General features: G+C 47.3%; 1 non-coding gene across 1 annotated transcript; it reads right to left on the reverse strand.

Annotated features, from left to right (window-relative positions):
• Positions 1-229: 229 nt before the first annotated feature.
• Positions 230-418, reverse strand: LOC142562586 (U2 spliceosomal RNA). The gene has a single exon (XR_012823933.1). It is a non-coding gene; the product is annotated as a U2 spliceosomal RNA (small nuclear RNA).
• Between the last annotated feature and the right edge of the window lie 8,107 nt (positions 419-8,525).

Here is an 8,525-nt window from a genome sequence, read left to right on the forward strand (position 1 = left end):
CGTCGTGCCTCCGCCGTCGTCATGACGTCATGCCGTTATACCGGGCATTCCAACGATAATGTGCGACCTTCCCCCCTTTCTCCATCGTTAAATACCTTTGTCGACGCCTGCAGTGTCAATCGAAAGTACTGCTAGTGCGTCGATTTGATTTCTGCTGTCCGCATAAGGGTCCATTACAGCGAAGCTAATTATGGCTAGGGTTTCTTGCATACTTGTTCTGCGTGAGCAAAAACCATGGCCTGATACCGGAGATGGTGCAATACCGGGCCGACCCGCGGCGGAGGTGAAGCGGGCTTCAAGCATTCTGTCAACTTGGAAAAATAAGTTTAATGTCTTAGGTCCAAATAGAATCCGTATCAGATGCTAAGCTGATAAGAACAGATACTACGCTTTGAATCGCGTCCGCCGCGTCTACGTTCGCACCGCCCTCTCGTTGTCGACGTTCCAAGCGCTTGCGTATCGACTTTCCTTTCCTTTCGCTCTCCCCTGGTGGCGGTCCCGTGGAAACGTCACGCGCGTCTAGTTTCCTCCGGCTCCTCGGGGAGGCGGGCCCGTCGTCCACGCGAATGTAGATAAAAAAATCAGCGTAAATGAGATCGCTAGGGTGAGCCGCCGCTCTGCTCAGCTCCGACCTCGGCGACCAACTCTGGGCCGTCCAGCAGGCCCGCGAGGCGGCGTTGAGAGAAGATCTCGACGTCCCGTCGTGGGAGACCTGAGCCCGCGTAGCCAGAGACTTGCCGGACAATTCAATAAAGTTGTTAACAACCATTGTTTTTAACAACTTTAACAACCTTTGTTGAACAACAATAAAGTTTTTCGTACCTTTGTGTCGCGTGCTAAACAGCTTCGCAGGTCATCCACATTCGCAGAGTGGAATGGCTCATCATTTTGGTTTACTTCGAGGATCGTTCTCGATTGTTTCTCCAACAATTTCTTGTCGAGATTCAGGGCTTTTAGTTGGTCAGTTACCTCCTCCCAAGTTTACTTATACTACGTGAGGCCCTGCGGCAGAAAGGGTGTCCCACATCCGACGTCACTGTCTTGAGTAGTGGCGCTGGCTAACGCTCCCAGGGCTAGGTGTAATACGTATGCAAAAAATAAATCCAATAAAGTGGACGAAAAGACTGTGTCGCGATAGATCAATTGGTAAAATCACCGCACGCGTAATGCGGAGATGCAAGTTCGTTTCCGACCTACGGCAAGGTGTTTTTTTGTACACCATTACTTTCCTTTTATTTCTTCATATCCACTTCAATTGAAAAAAAATATATATGCTGGACACGTTCCTTGGCTTCATTGTCTGTTGGCTTCACGCGACTGTGATCAACCAAAATCGGGCCTCTCGGTTTCCCGCCTTGTCGCTCATTACCACCTGAAAAAGTAGTTTTTATACATTAACAGGTAATGTTAGCTTCCTGCCCACTGATTCAGTGCGTTACGAAAAAAAATCGACTGTGAAATACGTCGCAGTGCAGAGCGCCTGGTTAATTTCGACGACCAACTACGGTTCTTATAAGGAAGAACGTTTTCGTTCTTCCTTTCTAAGGGCAATGCGTCCCCATTTACACGAAGCCACCAGAGTCGGGAGTCGAACCCACAACCTCGCGCACTGCAGCCTAACGCCATAGCCATGCAGTAGTCGCTGCGCGTGCGAAACCCAGCCTCCAGCAGCTGGCATAACGACGTTCGCGACTCCCGTGGTAATTCATAATTCCAGCAACGGAAGATTGATCGGTCGATCGATCGATCTTTTTCAGGTATTGGAAATGTTGGCAACTTGTGTTGGCGGCGGGAGACTATTGAATCACTATAAGGTGAACAAGTCTTTTTTTTTCTGCGTACATAAAGGCTGGTGTCTTTCGGCGTGCCCCGCTAAGCATATTCAAGGGTGATCGAGAATAAGAAAACGTGAGCGCGGGGTGGTTTATTCAAATGAGGACGCTTTGCATGTTTAATAAGAATCTGTTCCCACATTTCTTCGCGCGATTTAGCTTCTTGCAGGGCATTATGGCCGAACGCCACGTTGCAAAATACTACAGCCACTCGAGCGATTGCCTTGAAAAGCAGCAACTGAGAAAAACCCTGACATCGCTTTTTTTTTATTTAAATTCAAGTCCGATGATTGATCACCTCGAGAACAGAAAAGTGCCTGCGCGAACACCTTTACAAAGTTTTTGGTTGCATTGTGATCACGGTAACGACCGGCCATGGCACTCCTAAACTAAAGGTCCATACAGTACGAACCGGAGTGTAACTGTGGAGTTTTATGCAGACAAGCAAAATGCTGGACAAGAAACTTTGTCAATAAGTTGCAAACGTTCTTATTCTCTGCTTTATAGTTATATAAATTGCAAACATGAAGCAACACCAAAGTAATCAAAATCGTAGCTTGGGCGCAAGGCAACGCTTACCAATGTTTACAATGTCTCATTATTTCCATGTCCAGAAATTTAATATATTCGCTCGGTCTCCTGTGGAAAACCCAGTGGCCACATTGAACTTTCGGCACACTGTAAACACCCTTTCCGCTCATATTGGATTTCCCTTTCCCTAGTTTAAGGTAGCCAACCAGGCTCGGCTTGGTTAACCTCCCTCCCTTTTTCCTTATATAACTCTCGGGTGTAACTCTTGGATGTAGAGGTTACGGGCCCTATAAGCACCTTATTTATTATTTGTAAATGAATTAACACATCTCTATCTTTGTCATACTGAACTACGAACGGGTTCTTCTAACAAGAGAGAGAGAGAGAGAGAGATAAGATAATGCAGAGAAAGGCAGGGAGGTTAACCAGAGGTAGTTCCGGTTGGCTCCCCAAAAAACCGCTAACGTAGCTTTGCGTACGTTAACATACTACTCTGCGATAACCACACAAGGTGCGGACGTGACTGCATTTCAGTCTCGCGTCTAGAAAGTGCTTTACAACTTAAAGTCAAACTAGTCCTGCTTGATCGGCGCTATTAAATCGCGCGCAGCAGCGAATACGTTTGTTCTTGTGAACTTTGATAGCTTAACTCCAGCCAGACGGGAGTCTAGGCTAGTCCTTATTCTAGATTGTTCCTCACCATCGGCCCGTTTGTCCAACGTGCGCCCTGACCCACGCATGTCGACTCTGTGGTAATTTATCAGTCGCCTTGAGGGCGTTAACTATTTAGGCACATCACGATAGGTCCACGTGCCAGCGCACATTATAATTATGCTGTAAGTCATCCTATTGGGGGTTCGAACGTCACAGGTTCGGCAAATGTTTGTCTGATCAGGTTTCATCGTGCAAGGCGGAAATTGAACGTACAGAATAGCCAAGAGGGCATATGGCGCAAAAGGTAAAGGATTCACGTTTTTTTTTTTTTCAGAAATCTAACTAATTGATCGTCCGTCGCCAACAAGCAAGCCGTACAGGTTTACCAAGAAAGTCCGTAAGGCTTCCCAAACACAACCCATAACCCTTCGCTTTAGTCATTTCAATTGCCGGCTTTCCCGCTGGCTGTCTAAGTGGTGTCAGACCTATCTCTCTCAACTTTTGTAAGATTTGCTATTGCAGTGACACCGCGACACCGCGTTTGACGGCACCCTGGACAAAGGCAACCACTGCAGTCATCAACGGTGCTATATCGGTGTTTCTTTAGCTTATCCGTCAACGTCTTACCAGTTTACCAGTTTACCGTCGCCGTGGATGGACACAGCCAGGTTGTTAGCGAAATCTACTGATGCTCTGTCCAACAACAGAGCGTTCGAAACTTTTTACGCGTTGCGGTAGTGTTCTTGCCGAAAGCAAAATCATAAAATGACCACGCGTTACCGATTGCGCTGCCACAACACCTTAGAGCAGCATTTAAGTAGAACACCGTAGCTCACCGCAGTATTAGCTTTGTGAGCTTTCTGCGTCACAAGCTGTCGTTAACGGCGTTGCAGCTGTGGCACTCCTCTCCGCGGGGAAGCCCGGTATTCCAAAAACGGTAATACGTTCACGGACAAGCTAAAGCTATCAGTATGCTCGTTAAAATAGCGCTCGACGTAGCTGCGACGACCCGGTGGCGTTCGTCCTTCGAATCTCACTAGTCTTAGAGACGCCGGCCATAATGATTGCTGCTGACGTCGCACGACCCAGACAGCACGCTGTCAGCCCATATCAGCTAAAGAGGCCCATATCAGCTGAAAGCACACGAGACCTGTGACGTCTTTCGACATTGCGTCACCGCTGCCACGGTCGGGGAACGAGAGGGATCGACAAACGTAAAGGCTATTTACGTTTCTTTGCTATTTTCTCTGCGCGCAAGTCGTCTTTTCCCCACCGACCAAGACGTTGTCAGCAAGAGAATTAACGCGCATGCGAGCGACGTTGATATGACTGAGATCGAAATCAGTTCGCTTAAAAACGCTACACCGTGGACAACCACTGCGATTTTCGGTTTTCCTGTCCTACCGATGAACCTTCGAAGAGCGAAACAAAGCTTTCCCGAGAGCTGCCTACTGGCCTGTATTACACGACTGGCGAGACAGAGACGCTCAAAGAGGCCCGAAAGGATTCATCAAGTGTACTTTCCAAAAGGCCCATAAAGCACAATGCCGCTTCCTAACCTTAATAACATTAGCTGCCTTCTGACTACTTGTCCAGCCTGCTAAGAAACACTGACCTAGTTTCCGATGACTAGTGCGCAAGTTCGAGAGGAAAGCTTCCTTCGGCAAAACCCTATACAGATGAGAATTAAATAGGAATTAGCAGTGACTTCCTGGGGCGAGAAGCTGGCCGCACGCAGAAAATTGATCCAGGAAGACTAGCGCGCGACCATCAAGTCTTGGTCAGAGCACACGATTCAATCCGGTGTGTTTATCTTTAGCGTCATATTAAGGCTAGTGGCTAAACAAGACGGCGAAGTACAGACGGTTCGTTAAAAGGTCAGCGGTCACAAGACGACATGTTCTCTCTTTTTTACCCTGCCACCGGGGAAACGTATAATAGGAAGCACGGAGCGGACCCTCTTTTGTGGCGTCAATATGCCCCCGTTTCGTCGGCTCACCCCAGGGACGGCGGGCTGGAAGTCAGATTACCCAGGAGACAACCAAGGGGGCGGGCGTGCTCCATCAAAGAGGCCGTGCCGACAACGAATGCAGCGACTCACGATGGCGATAGTGATGTATCCGATAGCGAAGGACGTGAATTGTGTGCGCCGTATCCCGCGATTGATCAAAGCGAGCTGGGTTAGCGCGCTCTTCCTCAAACGCGGGATCGAATTTACTGAAAGGAGAACCCACGCCTCCCACAACTCGCTGTGAAGTTAAGGCGAATGATTGGGTCACGTGTTTCGATGCCCCAAAGCGACACTGGAGATATGGCAGACGCCGCGTCGTGGAGCGCTTCGGATAGCTTGTCCAGTTTAGATTACGCCCACAGTGGCAAGATCGTTGTCAAATAACATCACAATAAACGAAGACCTCATTAGAAATCGGAAGCAGCTTGATCTGCTCGCATAATTAGCTCGCATTTGTGTTTGACGCGCCAAAACAATAAATAAACTTGTCTGTTTATTTGTTCTATTGTAACGGGTGCGTTACGGAGGGCGCACTTAAAAAAAAAAAGGCAATCGGCCGAAATTTATGCCGCAGAAGTCGGGTAAAAATGTTTCCCGCGGCTGCACATTGGCCCTTGATTTTACCCCTTCGCTCTGACTCCTTGCTTCTGAACGGAAATTAGGCTGCTGAATTAATTAGCGCCTGGACGACGGTGTTGTTCCCTGACGCAGAAAGGAAATTGACTGTCGCGAAGCGTGCGCGCATCAGCCGTACATTTGTGTTCGCGCCTTTGCCAGCTCAGTAATTCAGCCGGGGTTCGTTAGCAGACGTCAACGGAAGTTGGCAATCCCGGCACTTCCGGTGAACGCGCTTCCTGTGCACATGCACTCGCCACCCAGCGTTAGCCTTTCAGCGCGGCATCTACTTGGCATCTACGCGTGACCACGTGACCACTTGCCCATCATATATAAGTGCGTCGTGCGCACAGCAACAATCGTTAAGCAAGCCTCATCGAGAGCCAAACAGAAATTCGAAACAACTGCCCAACAAACAGCGTAACACGTTTCCAGCTACTATAACGCGAGTTGGCAGCGCAAAGGGCTGCGATGAGGACCAGTCGGCGCGGCATCTTGGAATGTTAGTGTAGCGCAACGCGGCCCAATACCAAATCTAAACTAACACAACCTAGCATAACGTAACTAGCGCCGTGTCTCTGCGTTCCGTGTGCTCTTGTGGTCTCTTCGCGATAATTAATAATATAACTATTCAGTTAATTAGATTCCGGGGTATTACGTGCCCAAAAAATCCACGATCTGATTAAGAGGCACGCCGTCGTTGGATGCTAAGTATTAATTTCGAACACCAGGGGTCTTCTTTAACGTGCACCCAATGCACGGACGGTACCCGAGCGACTTTGTGTTCTGCCCCCATCGGCGGCACCGCAGCGCCATGGTCTTCAAGCTAGCGCGGCGTGTGCTCCTCGCGTTATTTGCGCTTCGATGGCGTTCCTGGAAACACGGCCAACGGTCAACACGTGAGAAGCAGTCACGGGACACGACACGTAGCCAGAAGGACGTTCTACTCGCGCATTAAGCGAGACGTTGCGACGGAAACACTTCTTGGCAGGAAATATCGAGCGTAAGTTAAATGGGGAAGGCCTGCCTGTTCTATATATAGAATACACACCTACGTATAAATTCGGATCTGTGTTGTCACACGAAGACGACAGACTCGGCACAAAAGAGACAACTATGGGGTGTGAACACAGTGAATTGATATATATATATATATATATATATATATATATATATATATATATATATATATATATATATATATATATATATATATATATATATATATATATATATATATATATATATATATATATCAATGCATTGAAATAAGCGACATGAGATGCACTTAGGCGACTTGGAAGGGTGGCAGAGCGGGCTCGGCATTATGTTCCAGATTTTGGCTTCCCGTTGTTCCATTATGCTGCAGGGGTATGTAGGACGTAGTAATTACAGAACGCAGTCCTTCCCCCACCCCCCTTACTTCTCCCGTCCCCAATCGTGTCTGATGTCCAGTTACTAATGAGCGCTTACACTCCCGCAGCATAATTAATAAATGAATAATAAAAGAAATGAACTCTCGTGTAGTTTTCCCCGGATACTTGAAGAAGACGCCGACCAACAATTATTCGTATTTTTTAAAAATCGACGTTTCGAAGCCCGACCGGCCATTTCTTCAGGGGTGAGATGACCTGACGCGTAGCAGTGCTTGTCTGCGTGCTTACTTTTTTTTTCTTTTTCTCTCTCTTTGATTCAGTTGTACCCAACCAGGCATTTAACTGCTGAATGTTAACCTTTGATTATACAAAACAGTTTTGCAGAGAAGGCCTGTCCTTGAGTTCCCTGATATATATCTGCGCCTGAATTGAATAGTAAAGTACACTTTTTTAAACTATGACATAGCAGCGTCACGTGACCAGTGCAACAAGTGGATAGCGTAATTTTAATAGCTGCGCTACTATAATTCTGCCTCGTCTACACTATCCGAACTTTGTTTCGCGGAATACTTAACAAATATCAGCTTCCATGCGATTCTGTACAGCGTCTAAGAAAAAAATATTCAGGGGAATAAAAATACTTTATAACACATGTGTACCGATGCGAAAGTTTACCTCAGTGTGTTACAAATTTATAAGGGGCAGCATTTTTTTTTTCATTTGTAAGGTTTCTCGGAATGAAAAAGATGGTAAATCTAAATATAATAAAAGCCCTTAGAAAGAAAGCGTCAGTCCTATCTCGCCTCTCAGTCCCGAGTTCACTTCGTAAAGCAGGTTTTAATGAACACCCGCCCCGCTCGCCCACCGGTACCATTTCTTTTTTTCCTCAGAAGCATAATCAGACTAGCGGAGAGCGCGCGCATCAAGGCACCGTAAATCAGATTGAGGCGCGCCCTTCCTGCCGAGATAACATCGACATGGAAGAAAGACCAAGAAAAAAAAAAGGTGACGCCGGAATTCTTCGCAGGGGGATTGTGAGCTCATTATGCGCTAAGTTACTTAACTGCGGCACTCCAATCGAATCTTCCTAACATATATATGTTAGGAACGCCTCCCTGGCCTCTCTGCTGAGCCGAATGCAGCGGAAAAGAACGTTGCGGCCGCTTGGTTTTGTCGTCGTTCGGGTAGAGCAAACCGGGTGCTCTTCTGGCTGCCTTTCCTGTCCTCGCTTTCTCTCTCTCTTGCAGCCGAGCTTACTGCTCGTTTCCTTGTGTCAGCGGTATACGCAACGTGATGCGCACTTATCTAATGTGTGAAACTGATGCTTGCCCCCCCCCCCTTCTTGGCGGTGCTCAGCTAAGAATCCGCCCAGTAAGTTCAAATGTCGTTGTTTTGATGTCAGAACTGTCTGGTCGTAACAACGCTTTTTTTTTTGTGACACTTTCCGCACCTCTCCCCTGTAACCTAATTACTCTCTTTCTTTCTTTTTTTTTTCTTTTTCTTTAC

The sequence above is a fragment of the Dermacentor variabilis genome, chromosome 10 (genome assembly GCF_050947875.1).
Source record: "Dermacentor variabilis isolate Ectoservices chromosome 10, ASM5094787v1, whole genome shotgun sequence".
Lineage (NCBI taxonomy): Eukaryota > Metazoa > Arthropoda > Arachnida > Ixodida > Ixodidae > Dermacentor > Dermacentor variabilis.